Source organism: Desmodus rotundus, chromosome 8, assembly GCF_022682495.2.
Source record: "Desmodus rotundus isolate HL8 chromosome 8, HLdesRot8A.1, whole genome shotgun sequence".
NCBI lineage: Eukaryota > Metazoa > Chordata > Mammalia > Chiroptera > Phyllostomidae > Desmodus > Desmodus rotundus.
In genome coordinates, this window is record NC_071394.1 from 134,546,718 (window position 1) to 134,571,045 (window position 24,328).

General features: G+C 58.1%; 1 protein-coding gene across 7 annotated transcripts in view; it reads right to left on the reverse strand.

Moving 5' to 3' along the window:
- The window catches only part of CHL1 (cell adhesion molecule L1 like), a 104,784-nt gene extending 87,804 nt beyond the window's left edge, over positions 1-16,980 (reverse strand). For 4 of the 7 annotated variants that reach the window (XM_053929886.2, XM_053929889.2, XM_053929890.2 and 1 more), the window contains exon 1: positions 16,578-16,980. The gene's annotated coding sequence lies outside the window, so the exon portion shown is untranslated. Of the gene's footprint in view, positions 1-15,636; positions 15,676-16,566 lie in introns of those variants that run through there. The other 3 variants (XM_053929888.2, XM_053929885.2, XM_053929887.2) reach the window with 2 other exon arrangements.
- Positions 16,981-24,328: the final 7,348 nt, after the last annotated feature.

Here is a 24,328-nt window from a genome sequence, read left to right on the forward strand (position 1 = left end):
TCTCTAGTCGGAGACGCGCCCGGGAGCCGGGTTCAAAGCAAGAGAGGATTTAGAAATCTACTCGGGAAAAGATGCCACTTCGTCTTCTTGAATTTGCTGGCGATCCTTCCCATCCTCGGCCACCGGGGACTCCTGGGGCTAATGAGCTGCTCTGAAACCGCACCACCGCCGTGGACCCCACGTGGATCCGACTCCGGTAAATCTTAATCCGCCTCATTCCGCCAGGAAAATCAATGGAGATAAAGCACCCACTTAGGCGTAATCCTCTCTAAGATACTGCCCGGTACACAGGCCCACACATTTGTACAGCGAGTGTATGCGGGGCGTCGACTGCCACGTGTAGGTGCCCCGCCGAACATTTAACACCTAAGTAGACAGTTTTGCACGGCTGAAGCAGAAAACAGCCGAGCGCCTGGGGGTTTGAGTCAGCCTCCGAGGGCCCCTGGAGGCTCCCAGAGTGAAGGTCCTTCCACTGAAGCTTGCTGCCGCCACAGGTCCCCCCAGCGCGGCCCTGTGCCCCCACCCCCCACACGGGCGGGGGTCCTGGGCTGAAACCCCCGAGAAGGCGCGAACATTGTAGAACTACAGAGGGCAATGGCCTCGTGACACCGGGTCTCACCTCCGCTGAGTCCTTCCCCTTTAGCCCCACGACAACCTTGCTACAGGTGGGAGGTACCCAGGCACGGTCTGCCTCTGCCAAACACAGGGAGGCAGGACGGGCCGATCGGTCTGCCATCCACAGACCGAGACCAGTCCGTGCGTTTGCTGCAAGGAGCACGGGGGCAGCTGTTCACCCCCCTCCCGCAGGTGCAGGCAGGGTGCACACTGAGCCCCACCCCCAACCCTCCTGGCTCCCGCCCCTGCCCCCAAGCTCAGTCTCTGACCCTGCCCTGGACGTGGACAACAGTGAGTGCGAATCCTGCCCGAGTCCCCGTGAGGCCAAAGCGCACGCACCCCGGGGTAGGAGTTGGGGAAAGAGGGGACAGACAGAAAGAGGAAAATCCAGGAGGCAGTAACTCCCTGCACTGAGGAGGACAGCGGGACACAAAGGCTGGGAGGGCCTCGGCCACGGGCCACGGGTCACCTCGGTGACCGTCTGCACAGACACTGCGAGAGCCCCCTCAGGCCCCCGGCCGCGGGGCGGCTGCCCTGACCCCCGGCGTTTCTCCTCTGTGCCTTCGAGCCCCTCCCCACCCACACCGCCCATGTCTTTCAGGATGGCCAAGCTCTCTAGTCCTTGCTCCCCATCCGCTTGATGGGGAGTCAGAGAAAGGCCGGGGTTCGGTTGCTGCGTTTTCTCCGTGAGCTCAGCAACCCGGCACCGCCCACCCGCCCGGGAACGGCACAGTCACCCCTGCTGGTCCCTGAGTGCCGCACACACTCCCGGGCGGGGGCTGCACCGGCTTCCCGCTACCCTCCAGGTGAAGGGGCGGTTCATGCCTCCCGGGTTCCTTCTCGTGGCTTTCCAATAAAAGCTGTTAGGCAGGAAAATATGAATTTATAGGACTGCTCCCCAATAGTTGTAACAGAGGCCCCCCCGGCGGTGGCCCTCAAGGTGAGAGGCGGGGGTGCCTGGGTGCAGGGTGCAGGCCGCCCCGCTCTCTCGTGTGCCGCATGCAAATTCATCCACCCACGCGAACTCCTGGTGAAGCCACTCACCCGGAATAATAGGCAGGAATTAACCTGACACGCACGTCAGCCTTCGCCCCCAATTTTCCCTGTGATCCTCAAGGAAATATTTTGACAGGTCTGAGACCCCCTCCTGTTGTGTTTTCCGGATTCTCCCAAGCGGAGTCTACTCGGAAAGGCTCTCCCCACAGAGCTGTCTACTAGGCCCTGGGCGAGGGGGAGCATTTTGGAAAACGAGGGGAAAGCTACGGATTGCAAGCATCACAGAATGAAGAAGGTTCTCTATGAAGTCACAGAAAGGCGGTAGTCCCCGCCCCCTCCCTGTGACCCAGCCCTGGCTCTTCTCCCCGAATTGTAGCAAATCCAGTGAAGCACAGTCATTTACTTCCTGCGCGGTGCTGCGGTGTGCGTGAGTGTGTGACCACGGCATGTGTGCATGTGCGTGTGAAAATGAGCCGTTCGTGGCTGAGCCAGCTCTCACGTTCGCTTTATGATCTGTCCTTATAAAGAAAACAGTTGTGCTAAGAGCTAATTTGGGGTCCCCCTTCCTGGACGGCTCTCCAATTTACATTCACGTTCAGGCTTCAAAGGTGTTCAACTTGGCTTAACTCTCCAGGTCAAGTGAAGGGCAGTCTGACCCTGGCACCACCTGTGCCCTGGCGCTTCCCGCTCACCGGCAATGGCCCAGCTGGGAGCTGCACACTGGCACTCCTGAGTCACAGAGACAGGGTGCTCCGTGTTTCTGGCTGAACGAGAGAAAGGCACTTAATCCTCTAATGCATCAGCACCGTCCGCTGTCCTGTGGAGTTCTTTTCATCACTTCCTGCACTTTTCTCTCCCACTGACCCCTGCAATCTGATGTAGCTAACGTGGATTTTGACACTTCGATGCAGGCAACAATGTTGACAACTGCAGCAAACACATGTTTAGCAAATGCTACAAGCCAGTCACCGTTGTAACAGTTTTAATGATTCACTTGGAAACGGCCACAGTCTTCTGAGATACATACTATTCTTTCTCAATGATACAATAATAGCAGAGTACCGCGCTTGACCACATTCTGAGTAGTAGATTCCTCCCTTAAAAAAATGGTACGGCGTCCGCGGAAAAGTTAAGCATGGTCAACTCTACCGGTCAATACTTAGGGGACATTTACCTCCTAATATTAACTTCATAATGAAGATTTGTGTTCTCATAACATCTCACCGAGTACGACTGTTTTATATTGTACAGAAATAGTGGCGGACCATAAAACTCTCACCAAAAGGTCGCTTAATTTTATGGATATTTCAACCAGAAAAAGAGTTTGAAGGGGGTGTGTTTGTGTGAATAGTGACTCCCAAAGATGTCCCCATTCTGTGCTGGCACCTGCGAGTGCGTGGCCTTGCCTGGGGGACGCACCCTGGCAGATGTGGCCGAGGACCCGAGTCAACGCGAGGGAAGAGGCCGTTCAGAACTGGACGGAGACCCTCAGACCCCATTCTCCCCTCAGGTTCTCCCACAGGGCACCAGGCACGCGTGGTAAGCGGTGCTCCCACCTCAGTGCCCATCGAATCTGCCCGAACGTTGGTTGCGCTTCAGAGCAGCGGTGAGGACAATGAGGTTTCTTCTCAGCCTTGCCAATCCGGCCTCTTCCAGCAGCTTCTCCCGGTGCACAGGCTGCAGGTCTCGTTTCTCCATTCTGACCACGGGCTGCAGGTCTCGTTTCTCCATTCTGACCACGGGCCCACCGCCCCTCCCCGCGCCCTCCAGCGTCCAGAGTGCATCGCGCTCACTGGAGTGCACGCCCCAGGCTTTGCTTCCACTGCAGGTCCCTGACCTGTGGAGCGCTGCACCCGGGACGCGTGCGCGGACGTATTCAGAACACCTTACGGGCCTGCACTCAGCAGCGACCGTGAGCCACTGTTGAATTCACCCGGAATTCGCCCACCAGCAGGGTGATTTCACGCAGCAAGAACCTCCTGACTTTTCACCGAGCGATGAACTGCAGACACAGTAGGGTACAGAGAGCAGGGGCGTGCGCCGCGTGTTCCTTTGCGCATCTGCCCTCCTGGGTCTGGGACGCGCTTTGGCCGTGAGGTGAGCACGCACCCCTCCCACGTCCCTGACGACCCTCCTGGCTGCGGAAAGCTGAAGTCTCAGGTAGGTCCTAGCGTGTCCCCAACAACACTTCAACCCGCCCGGTCTCACTGCTTCGTAAAGAGCGCGGGCCTCCAGCCCAGCGCATTGGCCAGCAGCGGCATGGGGCTGGAATTTACGGGCCGTGGGTGTTCCCATTGCAGAACAAGTGTGTGACCTTTCCTCGTTTCCCACGGGCACTGGGGTCTCATTCATAGAAGTGGAAGAAAACCGTCGTTGTAAGTCAATGTCCTTTTCCACAAGCCAGTTAAAAACTGAACTGCATTACGGTAGATGGTGCAGAGATAAGGCAAGTTCTGAAGGTGGTGAGTTCCGGGGGCTAGTGAGGGGCCGGCTACTTGAAAAAGGACTACAGGACACGTGTCTGTCTGACAGAGGAGGGCGGGGAGCTGCTGAGGGACAGCAGGGGTATCTGAGGACACAGGACGCCAGAGGGGGGGAGCATGAGGCAGAGCCCGCTGGACCTGGACACCCAGGGTGATGGTCACCGGCCTGTGAAGCGGTGGGAGCTGGGGGACATTTTCAGGGAGCGACACCGTGCTCAGTGACAAGCGAGAAAGGGAACTGGCACCGTTTCATTTAGGCCCTCGTGGAGAAATGTGACTACAACAGGCGGAAGTCCAGGGAGGGAAAGGGCACAGTGGTCTAGTGATTAGAAGACTGAACAAGGAATTTTCCGGAAGGGCTTGTGAGAAATGAATGTCAGTGTGGCGAGGAGCTGGCTGCAGCAGGCTGCCCGGTCATCTGAGAGCGCCGGTGACAGAAAGGGCCGGCCATTAGCTGAAGCACGCCCAGCACAAAGGGGGTCCCCGCGGCGGTGACAACGCTGAACCGCAGAAACCTCTAGGGACCCGTCTGAACAGACCCCGTGGCTGGTTTTAATGCAAAAGCACCACAGAAATCTGTCTACCACCCCACCACCACTCCTTACGTCTTTTTCTGAAATCTAAGAAAGCAGAGTTTAAAATTTATAAAGTTTCAAGTCATGTCACCTAAATACAAAACTCCACCAAAAAACAGGAAGAGGCCCCAAAGCCACAGGAAAAGGAGGAGGGGCTCCACAGAGCTCCGCCCTCCCCGCCAAGCACCGGACCTGCCACCTGGGGCCACCTGGGGCCTCCTGGGGCCACCAGCCAGAACTGCCCCCATCAGAACACTGCCACGTGGCCCGGTTGTCACCTGCTTGGGCTGAAGACAGCGCCCAGCCCAGCCTAGATCCCTGACCTGCAGAACCATGAGATTTCACAACATGGTCCTCGCTCTAAGTTACTGTCTAAGGCAGGGGCTAGCTTGTCCCATCCTGAGAGGGGACGGGAACTACGTCCCTTCAAGCTCCTTGAGCTGCTGCCCGGTCCCACTGCAGAATCACTTCTCATCACTTCCCCTCCTAGCCACACTCGAGTGAGCCTCCAGGTGCTTTTCTCCCGGCGACGAGCAGCTTGCGTGTTCCCGCAAGACTCTCGGTGTGCGGAACGCAGTCCTGCCGGGTCGCCAACGGCTCGAAGCCATATGGTGAAGTCCCCGCACACGACTCAGCAAAATAACTGACGAAGTAGCACGGGCCCCGTCACGGAAGCCCATGGAACGGGGACAGAATGTTCAAAGCAGGCCTCCCCCAGAGAGGCTAATAGAAAGCTGGCGGTGTGCTCCCTGTGGAAAGCGGCCCCTACACGGCTTTCAGGCAAATGACCTATGTGCCTGTAGGTGACTCACCAAAATCTGTCTTTCATTTTCAAACATTTACACAACTCCTGAGTGGTCCAGGGCCACCCCACCCACTCACTCTGACTGCTGAGGGGTCTTCTTCCTGTCTTTTCCTACCTTTCCATCCGCCAGCCTTGGGGAAGAGAGGTGGCTTGTACCTTCCTTTGTCTGTGAGTGAACCTGAGAAGCTTCCTCCATCTGTTCTAACTCACAGTTTACACTGCTGTCCACTCAAATAAAACTGACAGTCGTGCTCACCAGGATGGGTTCGAAATCGAGACTAGGCAGCCACTGAACGCGGGCGGTCTGTCCGTAATGAAACGCTCGTATTGCGGTGACTTTTATCGGAGATGAGACTGAGGTTGTTACGAGGCCTTTCCTGTTGGGCTTGCAGGCACCGACCTTGGAAGTGAGTGCTTCGGGGGCCCGGGAGGAGACGCCACGGGAATCCAGCCCCGTGACCCTCACCGTTTGCTCTCTGCACTCTCACCTGCCGCGGCACGTCGGCACGGGGGGGGGCACGGGCGGGGTGTTGGCAGCCGCGGACGAAGATGGACAGCATCCCGCTTCATGCGACGTCCTAGGACAGAGGTGAAAATAAACCGGGATCGGGGGCGTCAGGCCACACGGCAGTCACCGCTCTGTGAAACCCGAGGCCTGCAATCTCACTGTTCGACGTTTGGTGACCGGGAACAGCTGAGTGGCGACCGCTGTCCACTTCTGTTCAATCTGCGCCGTGAGGAGGGCGCAGCCCTACCCCACGCACACACCCAGCGCCCGAGTGAGCCCGCTCCCTTCACGGGACCGGTTTTAAATGACCACAAGGAGACTGGGGCGCAGTCCTCAAGGACAGTACATGCAGCGCGCCTCCCGTTAAATGGACCCAGGCCTGGGCACCCCACGCTCCCCGTGGCCCCGAGGAAAACGGCCTGGTTTCAGTGGAGCGCTCACGGGACGCTGCCCCACGGCATCCAGCCTGTCAGCCGTGCCCTCAGTGAACTTGGGGAACGAGGGCTCCCACAGCCGCCCCTGAGCCGCTCCGCTGAGGCCCTCGGCACCAAGGCAGTGCCAGGTTGCGGTGCTGTTCAATATGGTAATGGGCCCTCGCTGGCTGCTGTCCAAACGTACGCTGGAGAAAAACGGTTTATTAGTAATAACAATAGCTGGCACTTTTATCTTCAAAGCACTTTCCAAATACTAGCTCACAGGTCCTCCACCCGCCTGGGGGGCTACGGCAAACGTCTGGGCCCTCAGTTCACTGCAGGAACCAAGGCTCAGAGGGAGGTTCCCAGGAGGGAGGCCAGCTGCATATTCAAACCACCCTGACCCATTTGATACGCGACTGGACGGCAGGCACTCTGACGACAGCTGGCCCCTCTGGACGGGATAGTAGCTAAGGTCAATTCCAGTTTATCTGAGTTGCCCCTGAATTGCTCAATGCTGGTCCTTTATTTGAAGCAAATCAATGGTGTCCAAATCTATTCAGCCCAAGTCAATTAGGAGCAGAAACCTGTGTGCACAGGAAACGCGGTCTGGTGCCGCCCTTTGAAACCCGACTCCACTGAGTAGCTGCTGGAGGTTACACAGCCCAGGATCAGGTCAAATGTAAACTCCTTTCTCTGGGTTTTGTTTTTATCCATTCGCTAGTCTCCAATTGGTGAATGAGAGCAAATAACCCTAAGCAGTCTGTTCATTGATCCCACATCCTCTGTGGAGGTAACATTGTTACTGTTTTTGTTTGTTGCCATTGCCCACGATGTTTTCAATGTCTTGCCATTGTGTGACGCCTTAAATGTTTTAACTTAATGCACGAATTCTCCAGTGTCATCAGATGCCTTCCACAGAAGTTCAGAAAGTCTCCGAATTGTTAACACAAGAATAAACATATTGATTGAGAAGCTGAGAAGCTGAGAACCATGCTCACATGCTCTGGAGAAGCAGGCAGGGGTCAAACAAAAGCTTAGAGCTAATCTACCCGTAGGCCCTGAGGAAGCTGGAGCTGCCCTCGGGCCAGAGCGGAGGCAGGCACACTGACACCCACCCCATGCCACACACACACACACCCCACCCCCGCCTACACCACAGACAGAGTCTCCTGGCGCCACTCCGCCCTTGAGAATGGTGTCTATATTTTGCACATTAAAAAAATTAGCATTTGCTTCTAAATACCCCAAACCAAAAAAAACAAACACCTTCCTGATATCCCAAGTCTACTGACCATGCCTGGAACACAGTTGAATTTTCTCCCCTCCAAAGCTTTATCTCCACTGACGCTGATAATAAAGATGTGTCCTCTTGGGGCAGGTGCCATCACAAGCGGTTGGGGACCGGCCACTGCCAACTATTTCAGCCTCATCTGGACAGGCAGAGACTCACCTATGTGCAGAGGCCGACCTGGAAGGCCATGGGTGGCATCTAACCCCAGGGTGAGGGCGGCCCTTGCCCACGGACACCCCAGGGCGTCGGAAACGCCTCCATCGGGAGGTGGTGCTGAGCACCAGCAGAGGCCTTGGGAGGACGAGGCAGGCTTTTGCACGTGTGGGTGCCCGGGCCAGGCCCCACGCGCTTTCAGGCCGTGATCTGGGAGAGAACACAGGCACCCGCTCTCCTGGAGTCCCCTCACCGCCCACCCTCGGCTGGAGGGCTCCGAGCATCTTCTCAAACACCACGGGGGCCTGGGACATGCGTGCATGCTGCCACGCCCCCCTCGGGAGGGCGCCTTTGTAGCTTCGTGCCACGAATTCACGCCAGGTGATGAGACAGGCACTCGTCCGGTCCTGGGTGAAGACCCCAGTCAGAGAACCCTGCTGACCACAGAGGCATGGAAGGCCGCCGCTCACCTGGGAGACCACGTCCCGGAGAAGAGGAAGGGCGGCCTACATATGGACTGAAGGTTGGCATCGGCCCCCAACCCCACTATTCCCGTGGGGGGTCTGAGGAGGTGACTGGGTCACCAGGGCGGGCCCATCAGTGGGATCGAGGCCTTTGGAAGGAGTGCTTCCCAGGCCCCCGCTTCCCACCAGGGCGACAGGGAGAGTCGGCGTTCTGCTACCCAGAAGCAGACTCCACAGTCTTGGGCCCCGTGGGCCCCCTGACCTCAGACGCCCAGCTCCAGAGCCGTCCACAAGCTACCGGGCCTGGGGGGCTTTGTTCCAGTGGCCTGAACCAGGGTAGGGGCTGCAGGAACCGGGGAACAAGGGCGGCACAGTGTGGGGGCCAGAGCTTCGTGGAGGGAATCGCATCCGCCTGAGGCAGAGGCCTGGTCTGGATGCCCGCAGACAGCCAGCCTGGACAGAGAGCCCCGCGGCTCCGGCCCAGCTTTCAACCGGTGTGCAAGTCCAGTCCTTCCCTTAAGTCGCTGGTGCAGAGAGGAGTGCCAAACCCACGGTAAAGGGTCCACAGTGGTACTGCTCCCCGTGTCTGTCTGGCCCAGGCCCGGCCCTCTCTCCGGCCCACGGCCATTGCCCAGTGAAAGCATCTCCACGACTGGCCACAGTCAGTGTCTCTCGGGACCACGATCAACTGATCAGCTATCCCACCATTAAAGAGGTTCTGAGAAACGAAACCCTCTTACCTGGGGGCAGGGCCACCTTCAACCTTGGACATGAACCTGGTGAAGCCCCTGGTCCCAGGACGGCCCTTGGTTTACGCACAAACTCTGAATTTGCTCAGAAATGGGAAACCTCACCAGTGAGGGGACACTTGTCTTCCAAGTACAGGACCTGTCCCAGCAGGGGCCGGCCAGGAGCTTGAGCACAAAGGACGCCCCCCAGAAGGACCCACCCACTCTCTGGCCTCGCTTCTGTTCCTCGCTGTGAAGGGGCGAACTCCTGGCCCCCTTGCTCACCACGTTGTTGTAAAGTCACATGAAAGGACGCGGGGACCTCCCCACAGAGCGGAGCGCTCCCAGGCGATGCAGGGCAGGAGGACTTGAAAAACAGAAGCCTTGGCCAGCGGTTACAACAGCTGGAAATGCAGGCCCCACATCCGAGTCTCAGCACAGGCCGCAGTCCCCTTCCCCCGGACCCTCTGCACACAAGAGGCGTCATGTCCTCCGAACTCATCCCATAATAAGCCCTCACTTGGCATCTCCCCTGAAGGCTGTTGGCACAGCAACAAACTGAACTCCCACGAAGCTCTCGCAGTGTCAGGGATCAGGAGACCAGGTCCCTCTGACCCAGCCACAGGCCTGTCCCTTACACCTGGAGGCACATTCCCCCCCAAACACACAGCCCCCGACATCACCAGGCTCCCCATCCCCCTCTGCTGATCCCACTGCACAGACAAGGGGGTCTGTCAGGTGCCAGGGACTTCCGACAGCTGGATGGCTCCGGGAGGGTCTCTGCGCCTCGGGGCCTCCATCGAAGCACAAGCTTTTGTTAGGGAGGGGCCTCTACAGACACGCCTGTCGCCATGGGAGCTGAAACTCACCTTCTGCATGGTCCTCTCTCCTATAACCCCTCATCTGGGGACGTGGGGGTAACGTAGGGCGGGGCACGTTTATTATGCAGTTTGGAGGCTGCCGCAGACCCCACCTCTGCGCGGGAGCCTGCCCGCTGCACGGACATGCAGGGTGAGGAGGAATGACAAAGGGCAGGGCGGAGTGCGAGGGTTCTCCGTCCTGTCTGCTTTCGGCTTCAGGAGCTCAGTCCTCCCACCACCCAAGTGCCACCGCCGGGAGGCCCCAAGGGTGCTGGGCCGTGTCCCTCAGGAATCAGGAATCCAGCGTCTCAGATCCATCTTCTGCCGGCCGCCACCCGTCTGTGCAGGGAGACTGGCCCCTGCCCCAGGGAGGGGGGAGGTCGTGGGACAGGGAGCAGGACACCTGGCCAGCAGCCATCACCCGCCCGGCCGTCCCTCCAGAGTTATCGCTCCCCCCTCCTCCCTGCAACCTCCCTCTCCTGTGGTCCCCCAGCCAAGGACGGGGCAGCTCCAGGGCCCTCCAGCAGCCCTGCTCAAAAAGATGCGTCCCCTTCTCTGATCTCCTTCCAGTTGCCCCTCTGCCAGAGGGCGGGCTTTACCCGGAGAAGACCCTGAACTCTGGGTCCTCTGAGACCACCATGCAGACCTGCTCCTCAGGTCCCACCGCCGCCCCCGCATTCAGGGCCAATCCTGCAAGAGCGTCCTGTTGCTCAAGATAAGTCAGAAATACAGATTTGTGTGGGAAATCGCCAGTTTTTAAACACTGGCTGACACCTCGGGCCAAACAAAACACGGGTGTCAGTCAGGTTCAGCCCAAGGGACGCTGGTTTGGATCCTGACTAGGCTGGGGTGCCTCTTCTTCAGGAAAAAAAAGTCTGGTTTTCACTACAATGCCCAATCACAAGAAAGGCAGAGCTGCTCGTTCACACGGCTCCTTATCGCACAACCGTTCGGCCCCACGACAGACCCTCCCGTGCCCATCTGAAACCGCAAGGCCAACAGAGAAACATCCGGGACTCGGAGGCCACAGGAATCGTACCAGGCCCACCCCTGGCCTACACACGACTTCCACCACACACTCCCTTTCCATGTGGTCCCCTCCACTGACCAGGAGAACGGCTCCTTTCCCGCCCTCCCCGCGAGGCACGGGGCGGAGGGGCGAAGGGGCGTCCAGTGAGTGGCGAGCACACTGGAGCTCTTCCGAGAATCAAGAGCAGGCTAAACTCAAGGGGAGAGGAAGCAGCCACTCAGAGTTCAGCCAAAGCCCCTCCTTCTCCAAGCCCATTCACAAGGGGGAGGTGACTGTGAGTCAGGGCGTGGGGCCTGCGGGATCTTACAGGCCCTGCCCAGGTGCCGGCGCCGGCTGCCAGCCCCAGGCGCACCCACCCATCAGCACCCCACCCGGGGTTCTCACTGAGTAGTTCTGGCCGGCACCTTTGCGAAGCTCCCCGGGTGATTCTCATCTCAGCCAATCCTGACAGCAACCCCTCGGAGGGGCTTTAAAGCATCTGAGTCGCTGCCAGTGTGGGTACTGACGCCTTCCTGGGTGACTGTGCCACCGTCCTGGCTCACACTGATTCACGTTCACAACGTCACACACACACACACACGCCCATCTATCCGCTCACCCACAGCACGGAATAGGAGAGTAAGTATTACGATCACAACGAGAATTAATTGAGTGCTTCGTGTGTCCACTAAGCTGTCCACACAGACCGCCCCACCTCACACTCACGACAGTGCGCACAAGCTGGGCACGGCCACTGTCCTCACTTCCGCAGGACGCAGGCTTAGCGAGGTTACGACGACCAGCCTGGGCCACACTCAGAGGAGTCCGCAGACGTGGCTTCAGGCCCACAGCATCGCTGGGCCAGCGGGGCGTCTGACCAGACCCCGGACGCGTTTCTGTGATGCTTCAAACGTGCCCTCGAAGGGGTCACTGCCTGAGGAGGGAAGTGTGATGCAGGATGACACTCACAGGCCGAATCGGAAAAGGGTGCACCGTCGTCCAGGGGCCAGGGACAGGAGGCTCGGAAGACAGGCCACCAGGGGCTTGGCCCAGCGTCTGCCGGGAAGCCCAGGGGCAGCAAGAGGCCGCAGGCCTGCAGCCGCCGGAGAACCCGGCTCAGGAGCAGCGAGCTTCCCGGCATTTGCCACCTCCAACCTGTCACCGGGCTTGTCCTCATCTCCCAGCTTGCTCTGGGCTGGACACCTCTCCCTGGCCTCCCCGACGCCAGTTCAACCAGCACCCCACGGATGTTGAAGACTTCACCCCAGTGAAAATTCTATTTCTGCCTCTTACTGAGAAACTGTGAACAAATCCAGACAACTCACACACACTCCTATTAGTTTGACTTCCAGAGAGATAAACAAGTTGTAACCTTTTGGCAGGAACAGATTAATATGAAAAGGAAATAAACATTTTTACAGGAAATAAATTTATAAGAACCGAAAACAGAATGAGCTTTCTCCTTGCATTTCCGCTGTCTCAGCAGAGGGCTGAGGCACGCAGCATCATTTTTTACCCACGATACATAAAATCGCAATTAGTTATGGTCTATTTGTGCACTGACTAAAAACATTCGTTAACAAAACAGAATTTTCTAGTTTCCCGGATAAATATACCAGAAGAAACCGCGGAATCAAGTCAGGTTGCCTAGCAACCGCGGCCCCATTCCCGGCCGTGATCAATCCGCTCATTCACCAGGCTTCCCGCCCCAGTGCTGGAGAATTCCAGCCCATTTGCTTCTTGGGAAAATTATAGTGACTTTCGGCAACACAATAACACTTTTATTCTCGGAAGATAAACTTGGATGTTCTTCTCATCAAAGGGATCTGTTAATTCATTATTCTCTACACGGCGCTAATGAGAAAGCTGCAATTAACTCACTGCTCTGCGGCCAGACACACACAGTCAGCTGCAGCGATCGGTGATGTTTAAGGTGCTACCCAGCCCGCACGACCAGGAACCGCGGAGTCCCTCCTCCAGCGAAGAGGCAGAGAGAGGACAGCGCAGCACATCTAATTGCACTGAGAACCGCTTCCTCCCTTCCCCCCACATCCCCCCCAAATGGGGGGAGGCACGTGCTAGCCAAAATGTGAGAGAGTCGACTTCCACAGCTGAGAAAACGGCTCAGCGCCCCCTCTCCGTGTAGGGAGGGGGACCTGCAGTGCTGGCCAACCCCCCCTCTCCGTGTAGGGAGGGGGACCTGCAGTGCTGGCCAACCCCGGGGTCTTTCCTTTGAAAGGATGCTTAGCTCCCTGCTTTTCCAGGAACGAGAGGAAGAATCCCGGCGCTCGCTCATTAGCTGGGTTAACTTAGCATGTTGTAAGTAAATCACCATAGTAATTGCATTCTCCTCAGACCGAATTAGTTAGAACGAGGCTGTAAGCAAAACGCTCACAATGGAGAAGGTAGCATGCGCGGTCTGTGATTGCAACAATGACCGGGAGCGCCCGCGGAGTCAGGTCGCAGGGAGCAGCCCCGGTGGGAAGCGCCTTCGTGCGGGGCGGCCCGGCCAGGTGGCCCCCCCCCACCCCCAGGAGTGTAGGGCTTTCTGCCATGCCCTTGGCTTCCCTCGGCTCCCTGCGTCCTGGCCGCTCAAAGGTTTAGGGCGAACACACAACAGGCTCCGTTTTTGTCTCTGAAACACATTACACCCCACAGCACTGCTGGTGGCTGTAAATCAGAGGCCAAAGCAATTCCCAGCAAGTGACACGCCGCCGGTGCTCCTGGCGGACAACATGCAAATGATCGTGTGCACGGCAGGCAAGCTGTCACACCGAGTCCTCCTGGTCCCTCTTCCAGACGACAGAGTCCCAGGGAAGGAGGGGGCGTTGTCTCCTGGAAGCCAAGCTCGGAGGCAGGCTCCTCGCTGTAAGCCCATACTCAGAGGCTCCGCCACACGGGTTCCTCCCAACGGGAGCCGGGGCCCCTCCTGCTCCGGGCTGCCCTCCGTGAGACAGAAACTGGCTGTGCCCTGAAATGGGCCTTGGCTCTTACTCACTCAATTCTTCATAGAGACAAGTCGGCCTCATCACTCCGACAAAGCAGCCAAGGGCCCAGCCACCTCCCACCTTCTCGGCTGAGGGAAATAAACTGGGACATGAAACTTCTGTCCGGCAAATGTTCCCCGCGGCCAGGTCTGCTTCGTCCGTCAGGCCGCGGGAGCTGGTGATGGAGACTCCTGTCCGGCTTCCCTTGCTCCAGATCTGACGCCTGCCTATATTTCAATAACTAATTCTTTTCAAAGAAATCATTTTAAAACCAGTTCGTTTGACACTGGTGTCCAGCGGACTCGCAGTTCCGTCCATGGCAGTAGTGTCCGCTGGCCGCCCGGTGAGCAGGAGCCCTACACAGCCACAACGTGGCCACAGATGTCCTTTCCTGCGAGGAGGACACCCCCGGCCACAGATGGAATGGGGAACAGCCCACGCGTTTGTCCCTGGGGTCCTGCACCTGTGCTGTGAGGTGGGCACCCACATGCCGGGGAAAGGGCTGCTAAGGGACGGCCTGCCACACCCACCCGCAAACGACGGCTCCTCTCCACGGAGCCCCTGGGGATGCTTGGAGCTTGTGCTCCGCTGTCACTGGAGGCAAGGCCACCGTGGCACTTGTGGCCATGGCACGGGGCACCAGGTGACACGCCAGGCCCCAGGACCACGTCAGGTCACGGAGGCCGCAGGCACTGCACCACAGAGACGGGAATCAGGACGAACCCAGGGGCAACCTCAGGGGCGACAGAGGAAATGCAAAGCCTCACACACGAAGCCTGGAGTCGACATTTTTTGTCTTGTCACTAAGTTTCCCCAAATAGCTTTCTTTTAAGAAAAAATTATTGATTTTTTTTTGAGAGAGAGAAATATCGATTTGTTGTTCCACTGATTCATGCATTCATTGGTTGTTTCTTGTATGCGCCCCGACCAGGGACGGAACCCGCAACCTTGGCTACCAGGAGGACACTGTAACCAACCAAGCACCCAGCCAGGTCCCAGGGGCCCGCTAAGCTTCCCTGGCCGTGGGCACGCTGACCCGCAGCAGGGGGTCGGTCTGTATCTGCAGCAGCCCGGGCTGGGCAGGAGGCGGTCTGCAGCAGTGCTGGCTGGCATTCCAGAGCATCAGAAAGCAGAGTGGTTTGGTTTCAGCACAGCCGCAGAGAAAGGAGAACGCGTCCTATCTCATTAAACTGAGGAATAACTAGTAACAGTAGCGGCGTCAACGACCACAACCAACTTCCGAACGTTTACTGCGCGGCGGACAACCCGCTGGGCCGTCCCCTCGGAGGACCTCACTCCGGTCCTGCGGCCGCCCCCAAGGAAGGCTCCGCCATGACCCCTGTTACTGAAAAGGGGAAACTGAGGCACGGGGTCGCGAGATCGCTCCTGCCAAATCACACATCGCAGGCGGTGGCGCTGGAACCAGAGCCCACGCCGGGGCTCTGCCTGGCGCGCACCCAGGTGGCTCCCGGGCCGGCCACTCCGCGCGCACGCGCACCGCCACCCCGCGCCCCGCGTCCTGGAGCGCGCGACTGCGCACGCGCGTGCCGGCGGTCCCCGCCGGTTCTGGCGCTCCCCCGCCGCTCCCCGGGCGGGCGGGGCTGGACGCGGAGCCGGGGCCGGGTGCCCGTCCGCCGCCCTGCGGTGCCCCGCGCGCCCGCCCCGCGCCGCCACCGCCACCCACCCTTCCCCGCCCACCGCGCGCCGCCCGACCCCCACCCACCGCGCGGGGCCCGGGGCCGCTACCTGGACCCCGGTGCGCCTGCCCCTGGCGTCCGCGGGAGTCCCGGCCCCGCACCGAGTGGGGCCGCGCGGCTGCGGGGCTGCGCGGCGGGCGGCCTCCCGCTCCAATCCCCGCTCTCCGAATTAATCACTGCGCCCGCGCCCGCCCCCGCGCTCGGGAAAAGGGGGGGAAGGAAAGGCGGGAGGAGGAGGGAGACGGGGCCGCGGGAGGGGCGCCCAGAGGAGGGGGCGCGCGTGACCAGCATCTCCAGCTCCCGGGTCGGTCCCGGGAGCCATGGCAACCACCGTCTCCAGCCCTCCGCGCGGCTGGGCTCCCGACTGTCCCCCGCACCCGGTTTCTCCCCACCCCGCGGTCCAGAGTCCCCCCTCCCCTCAAGCTGGCAGCGTGTGCGGAACCCCACGGGGACCTGGATTCCTGTCCCGAGTGGGAGGAACACGAGGGCTGGGGGTGCGCCCCGCGACCCCAGAGGCGGTCGGGGCGGGGAGGGGTGAGGCGAGGCCCGGAGTGAAGCAAACCCAGAGGGACCTCGGGCCCCCTGGAGAGGGCTGGACTTTCGGGGTGGGGGGGTTCCGAATCCTCCAGGAGGGCGAGGAGGCGGGGGCTACCCCGCGGGTCACCCGACCCGTGGCCGGGGGCGGGTAAAGTGGGAGCTGGCGGGACTCGGAGACCCCGGGACCCGGCGCCCCCGCGCCTCCCCCGACGGACCCAGCCGTCCGGATGCAGCCTCGGCCCCCGGGGGCGCGGCTGGGAAAGGGCATCCCTCCCGGGGAGGGCTGAGGGTCCTAGGGTCGCGATGAGCCCCGGTCCCGCACCCTCTGCTGCCACCGAACCCTGCCCGGGAACCACCCCCGAGCCCTCCCTGCGTCCCACCCAGAGTTGGCCGGCGAGCTGGGCGACCCCGGGGCGAGGCAGACACCTGCCGACCGCCTCACCTCGGACCCACCTGCGCCGCCTGTGGCACCCGCTCCGCTGGGCCCTTCTCCGGGGGTCCGTCTCCGGGCGGGAGAGGACGCGCTGGTCCCGGTCCGGGCGCGCGAACCCCGAGTCCCCGGCAGCGCGGGCTGTGGCCGCGGGCACGGAACCTGCTCGGGCTCGCTGCGCTCCACGCCCTCCCGCGCCGGCTGCTCGCGCCTCGGCTGCGCCCGCGTCTGCAACGCCGCCTCCCTACGCTCCCTCCCGCGGGACGGGGGCGGTCACGGCCTCGGCTGCCACCGAGAGCAAACTTTGACCGTCCCTGTCACGTCCGCGGCCGGAGGAGGTGGGCTGCCGGCCGCTCGGGGCGCAGAGGCACGTTTGCGCGGAGCCCCTCCCGCGGGGCGGTTCGGCTCGGCGCCGCGGATCCCGGACGCGCGGGCCAGGCCTGTCGCGCCGCCGCTCGCTGGAGGGCGTGGTGCCGCGGGCGGCGCGGCGGATTCCTTCGCTCCGCTCCTCGCGCGGAGGCGCGGGGCGGGGGGGGGGGGGGGGCTCACGCGGAACGGCGAGAGAGGCTGCCCAGTTGTTCCTGAGGTGCGTGAGGGCACCTCCCACCGCTACCATTTGAAAAGACTTTTTTGTCCGGACACGTAACGGTCTGTAATCTCACCGTATTGTCCCCTAGCGCTGTCGTTGCGTGCTCGTTAATTCACTGTTTGGGGCGGAAGAAGGCCCCGAGCGCCCGTTCCCCACGCAAAGGCCACGCGTGCCCCGTGCCTCCTCCAGGCCACCCAGAAATGTACATTTTATTTCATGATTCCAAAATCCTTTGCTGTGTAAGTGCTCTGTATATCCCTTTCATTGTTTCTCACCACGATGATGATCGGATTTTCCAAAATTTTCACACACTACTGCTTTAGGAAAACAGGCTGCCAGGTCCCTTCGGTGGTAAGAGCACAGAGGGAATTTCTCTCCAGCGCGGCAGTGAGGAGGAGGACCTGGAGGTCTGGCCTGGCCCCCACCAGGGCATCCCGCAGCAAGGTCGGCTGGAGCTGTGAGCGCCCTCCCGGTGGGGCGCAGCCACCCTCAGCAGCGGCCTTGGGCGGGGGCTCGGGAGTCTGCTTCAGTTTTGCAAATGAAAATGAACCAACGGGCGTGTAAATCTTCCTAATTGCTAACCTGGGCGCCCGGGTTCTGCCCGTTCCTGTGTGGGCACAGCTCTCGCAGCTGCCAGGCAAATTGCAGAGGGCGTGAGTGGCCCTGCGTCTGAACCGCGCCTGGGCGGTGTCCCTGTCAGGGCAGCGCCATCCCCTGCTCGTCTGCTGAACTAGAAACCAAGGTGGGATCCCAAGTGACATTTCAACAGGGAAACGGTGTCTGTAGGAGAACATCTCCGAGGCCTGGAGACGTGGAGCCAAGTGGGTCCCGGGAGTTTCCCGCCCAGGCTGCTCCCAGACAGGAGGCTCTTCCTCTCTCTGTGATTCGTTTGCTTCACTCATTAACAAGATATATCTACTGAGCACCTACCAGGTAGCGGTCACTGTTCTAGGGATTAGGTCCAGTAGGACTCTCAGTAGACCAGGCCAGTGGCTTCTGTTTGAATCGAATGTTCAGTAGGACTCTCAGTAGACCAGGCCAGTGGCTTCTGTTTGAATCGAATGTTCAACATGTACTGCAGACTGCAAGGCGTGGCACCTGCAACGTGAAGGTGAAGCGTCATTTCTTCTGCACGGGGCCTCTGACCCCCCCATGTGAGGGGGGGCGGCAGCCCAGCCGTGAGCCCACGGCTGCCCAGGGTCCTGACGGGCTGCACCCCACACACCCAGCCCGGCTGGGAAACTGGAAGGGAGGGGGGACGGAGAGAAGGAGATGGTGAGGAAGGAAAAAAGGAAGGAGGAGGGAGAGAGGGAGGGAGAGGAATCATCACCCACGAATGGAGAACAGCGTTTGAGAGAAAGATGGAAAGTACTTCAGCCAAGGAGAGGATGTCATTTTAAAGGAATGTGAAATGGAGGCGATGACTTCAACTTCCACGGCCAAAACACACCTCCTAGCCGTTACCTCCAAGGACAGGCTCGTACTTCTCATTATCAGGGCAGTCAGCTGGAGGGGACGTGGAGACAGCGCCTGAGGCTGGGGCCATGGGACCCCCTCCCACCCTGTGTTCAGGCCCTCCCTCTCTACCAGGACCCTGGTCCCTCAGGTGTCCGTGCTGGGCTGCGGGGGGCGCTGCAGCGTCCAGACTCCCACTCGACCCGTGGGAGTGGGATTGTATTTAGCTTCGAAAGGTGTGCATTTCTCTCTCACAACTGAGGAAGGCCACGCAATATAGAAATACAGTATCCAACCATGAAAGAACGGGAGAGAGGGGCTCTTTTGTGTGCGAAGCAGAAGGTGAGGGAGATGGGCCAGCCACCTGGAAAGAAGGGCAGGCAGTCAGACCTGGGGCTGTTCCAGCCTTCCCTGCTGATTCGCGGCCTGCCCTGGCCTGGGCCATGGTTGGTGTCCTCCCCAGAGCGAGGCCCTGGCAGGGCCGCCTCCGGCACAGCCCAGGAGCTGGTGATATGGCACCATTCCTAGAAAAACTGTGCAGCAGAAGAGCTGTAGTTTGGAAATGCCATTTCCGTCTAGCGGGTCCGATTCGCACAGCCCGACAGGGGTTTTCTGGCCAGCTGGCGGCTTCCCAGAGAGGGACGGGATGGGCTGCTGCAGCCACCTGGGGAGCACAAAGCAGCTACCTGCAGCCGCAGCGCTCCCAAAGCAAAGGGGGAAGCTATCAACTGCCGAGTTGAGGGGCCGGTCAACCCTCCCGTGACCGGTCTTTTCATGCGGGAACAAAAGGGCATGCATAACAATCAAAGGGCCGAGCTTCTGGGGCAAATAAAGAGCTAGAAGCTTGTGTTTTACGCCACGGATCATTAATATGTGTGACGCAGCCTGGGGAGGCCATGAAACCAGATACCGTCACTGGATTTTAAAGAAGCCAGGTAACATGGGGGCCACTGTTAGCGTGAATCACTTACGGCGCCAAGATGATGCTAAGTGCCGTCAACTCTGACGTTTTAAGGCTTTTGTGGGTCACCTACTGAGCCCCACCCCCGCCTCTGCCTCAGCACCGAGCGAGGGCAGGCTGGCCCAGACATCACACTGCACTCCCACTCAGACATTCCTTCCCTCCTCCATCACTACTGTCCACGCCGCAGCTCCGCGGACGGGTGCGTGCAGCTCACTAAGCAGAGAATTGAGTTATTCACATAAAAATCCATTTTACACCAGACTAAAATGAAAAGTTGCTCTTAAAGTGCGGGGTAACAGACCAAGAACACACACCATTTGTCTGGCAGCGAAGGCACCACACTGTCTCCTGGTCGAGAGAGAGGGCACCCCAATTAACGCAATTATCGTCACTTCAGCGGAAGTTTAGAAGAGTCAACAAAACCAAGGGTGGAGGCCACAGTGGGCAGGCCTTGGGTGCTCGTTCGCCCAGCATCTCCTGCATTCCTGCAGCTCAACCCCTCCCCCCAGGACAACACGGCCTGCATGGGGGTCCCTGGTGCAGGGTCCCCAGGACCCCCCATCAGCCCCTGGGGACGGCATCTGAGAAGACCAGCAGCCTGTCTGCCCCCCGTCTGTGGTGCTGGGGGCTGCCTGGGTGCGAGCTTGAGCACTCAGGAAAAGCCGAGGGCGCCCAGCAGGCCGGCTGCTCCCACCCCCGCTGCAAGGGGGCCCAAGAGTAAGGCCCCAACGGGGAAAAGAAAGGGAGGCCACAGGCGCTTCCTGCTCTCAAGTCACAGACGCTGAAGCCCGTGTCCTTCGAAAGCTGAGCTGGACCGCAACTGGAGCCGGGGAGCAAAGTGTGTTTCACCTGGAAGGGTCTGAACCGGCTGCCCGTTTCCTATGACCGACATCATTTTCACTCACGACAGATGCCTCAGAGAGCCTCCCCTGTCGGGACAGGTAGTTTTCTGAGGGGCTGAGCGGGGCAACGGGAGCCTCCTTTCACGGGGTGACCCATCCGGCTGCAGTGCCCCTGCACTGTGCGTGTGCAGCGGGAAAGGGTAAGGGGCTACCGACGACACCTGTCGCTGAGGGTGCAGAGAAACGGTCCTCCCGGGTGGGTATCTGCCACCCTGGGTCGCGTACCCTTCCTTCAACGCGGCATCAGTCCAGGCGTGCGCAGGGACCGCAGTTTTCAACTGTAAGGTCTTTGCGGGCATATTTTTAGCATTTTTCGTGACAGCCGTGGGCCAATTAACTCTCTTCATGCAGTGTTTAGGGGCCATAATTCATGCCTTCAATTGGCTTTTTTTTCCAGGAAAATAAACAAACTAATTAGCAGACACGCATTTAAATCACAAGTTGCTAGCATGTGCTGTGCGTGTCAACACAAACTGTGGCTCAGTTACTTACAGACACCACGTGGGACTCGTTTTCTGTCAGGAGTCACATGGGACTCACGACCCCGCGCGTTCATGCCGTTTCTCAGAACAGGGTCGCCGGACAAACCAGCCAGGGGTCCAGAGCCCCAGGCCCAGCGCCCGCCCACAGCAAGGGCTCTGACCTACTGCCTCCCCCATGCAGGGACCCGGTCTCCTGCCCTGTCTCTCCTCCCTCTCACCCACCCACGTGGTTTTCGCACTCGGAACCCGGGAGGGCGCACAGACGGGGGAGGGTCACGGAACACTGGCAGACGGCGCTTGCTCCGATCGGGGCCAGGGTCCTGCCCCTACCGCGCAGTCGGTCCACACGAACAGGTGGGAAACAAGTGTGCGAGCCGTCCTGACTTGTGTAAAGAAGTCGTGCTAGAAGTTTTGTAAACTGTAATGTCTTGGCTATGCTTAAAAGAGGAAATTTAATGATAAAAGTCTGCCGTGTTTCACGGTCCCCGAAACGTTAGGACACGCACCCGAAGAAGACCGGCGGAAGTTAATACGCAAAGTGGAGCTGTTGAATGCAGACGATAACAAATGAGCAGAACAGAAACAAGTTGATGATGTTTTTGCTAATGAAAAATAAACAGACAAAAAAAGACGAAGCCCAAATATAATTGCATTACCCAGTCTTAAGATGGATGCCATTTTAGGAAAAATAACTGTCATATTAAAATTATACAATAAAATTACGAATTATATTCAATAGGCTTGAAGACGGCCGTGAGTATGAACACAGGGGTTCCACGTCTTAGGCTCGACGTGAATAGTCTGAAACACAGAAAACTGTCTGGCCCTAGATACACAGTGTAACATTGTAGATACATCCACAAAAATAACGACAAGCATGTAAGGACATGATCGCTAGGTTGAATTATTTGAAGTTGTTGCTATTTCAAGGCCATTTCTAACATGCAAAAATGGCAATTTCACATTGTTCAACCTAATAAGTTATTCTTAACCTTATGATGAAAGTCTAAAGTTATATTTTTAAATATATGTAACGTACTAAATTATTTCCGTGGTACAGTTGTGGGCTTCTAGTAATTGTTTCTTTCAGGACCAACCTTCCTGCAGATCAGAACTCTAAGGTACAGACAAAATATGATACATACCCCTGAAAGCACTGGAAAGTGACCCAGCACGGGCACCTGGAAGGAGGGACTCGCACGGGGTGAGCTTCACGTCCTGCAGCTTTGCCGGGGGGCAGACCCAGGGCGCCCACGGTGACGGGTAGAATAAGGAAGGAAGGCGTGCGGGCTCCCTGGCTTGAAGAAATGGAACACGGGGTTTTTGCCACCAGACAGGTGGGAAGACTCGGGGAACTCCCATGGAGGGGACGGGCCAAGGAAGGACCCAAGTCCCGTGTCAGCGCCCAGCCCCGGGCGGTCCTCGGAAACCACATCATCGGGACCGTCTCCAAGCAGCTCTGCGGAGGCCAAAGGAACTGAGGTGAGATTCCAGCGCCCACTCACTGCTAGGAAGTATCAAATCAGCTCGACTTGGAGAAGGTAACGGAACCCAACTGGAAGCTCAATTATAATTGTGCACAAGGAAATAAGAGATTCTCAAAAGGAATATAAAATGAGGAAACCTAAAGAGCGAAACAGAATCTCTGTAAAAGGAACTAAAGATCCAAAAGGACAGTCTAGATTTGAACATCGTTTCTGAAATAAAACATATCAATTATCTTCACAGCGGTTTGGAGGTGACAAAACTGTGTCCCCCCCTGAAAGAGAGTGAAAAGATTGGGGACAGAAAACTGAATACTTAACGTTTGCATGTAATCGAAGGCCCAGAGGAAGAGAGGCAGAGATGGGGCGTAAAAATATACTTGGACAAATGATGGCAGAAAATTTACCGAATATGGTGAAATTCAGAAATGGAGAGGTTCGAGGACCTCAACAAACTTCAGCAGAATAAATGCAAAGAAAGCTCCACCCAGAAGCACAGTAATCAGGCTGCTGAAAACCGGGGAAAAGAAACCCCTGAAAGAAGACAGAGAAAAGCAGCCCACAACAGTCAGACTGACAGTTTACAGTGCTGGGGGAGGAACCAGGCGGAGAAGTCAGCTGAGAGTTCCAGATCCCGGGGACGAAGGCGAAATCAGAGCTTCCGACGAAAGGAAAACACGGGGTTGCTGCCAGAGCCACCCGGGAGACACGCTGCACATGGTCCTTCAGCCCGGAGGATGGGGTGCCCGGGGGACTCGGCTCTTTAGAATGGAATAAGAAGCACCGACAGTGGCCAATGCGAGGTATGTTAAAAATGGTAAATATGAGACTATTTTTCTTCCAACTTACTTAAAGTAGCTATGACTGTTGAAGCGGAAAAGCCCAGCCCTTGCTTTCATTAAAACTGACAGTCCCCCTAACTCAAGAGAAAACGCACATTATCACACGCGCGTAAAATATCATTTTACGTATGAAGATGTGTTTTTGATACTCTGTATTTCCTGAACCAAAGATACAGCATCTTTCACAACAGTGATTTCACGCAGGGTGTTTTTATTATTAGCACGGCTACAGAGGCCCACAGGGATTCTGCAGCAAGATCATCCCAATTAGATAAGGATGAGAATCCCCTTTCCAGACCTAAATCTTACATCATTATCTCTCTAGGAGGAGATCATTAAATTAGGACTGAGTCACCGGGCTCGTGCCTGATTGGCATGCACAGCACTGAATCATTTGCATCTGAAGACAAAGTGGGATAAAGATAGCCCGTCCACTTACTCACAAAATAAAAGAACTTAAAATTTATCTAGATTTGACTGAATTGCTCAAGAGGAAGGAGAAAACGGCTCTCCGCCCAGCGTACCGCGTTTTTGTGGCTGTACCTGCCCAAAGGAAGCTGTTTTCGCTGGGAGCAGCTGGGACCCACTCGCTGATAAACACCTTCCACACCAGGTAATTAGCAGTCATTCTCGAATATCACACATGTTTTCTTTGCTTTGTCCCAGTGGAAAATACATTGGGGGGGGGGGGGGCTCATCTCAGATTCTCAAAACCACGCTGGCGGCTCTCCACGGCCAGACACAACCCTCTGAACCCGCAAAGGCCTCTCCGCGGCGCTTCCCCCGACACCACCCCACACCTATTCTTCACGCAGCAGCTGGCTACCACGGGCAGAGGAGAGCTGGTCTTTTTTGTGCTTCATAGCGGCCTAATCAGCAGAAACTGTGAAAGCGCAATGCATAATGCATCTCTGGGAGCTTCCGAGACGCTGGCGCGTGCCCGCAGTCCAGCTAAGAGGGAGGACGAGACGGACAAGATACGTGTCTCTCACGTTCCTGCACTTCTGTTGGTGGAGCCATGATTTGGAGGGTACCGTTCTTTTCAACACCCATGAA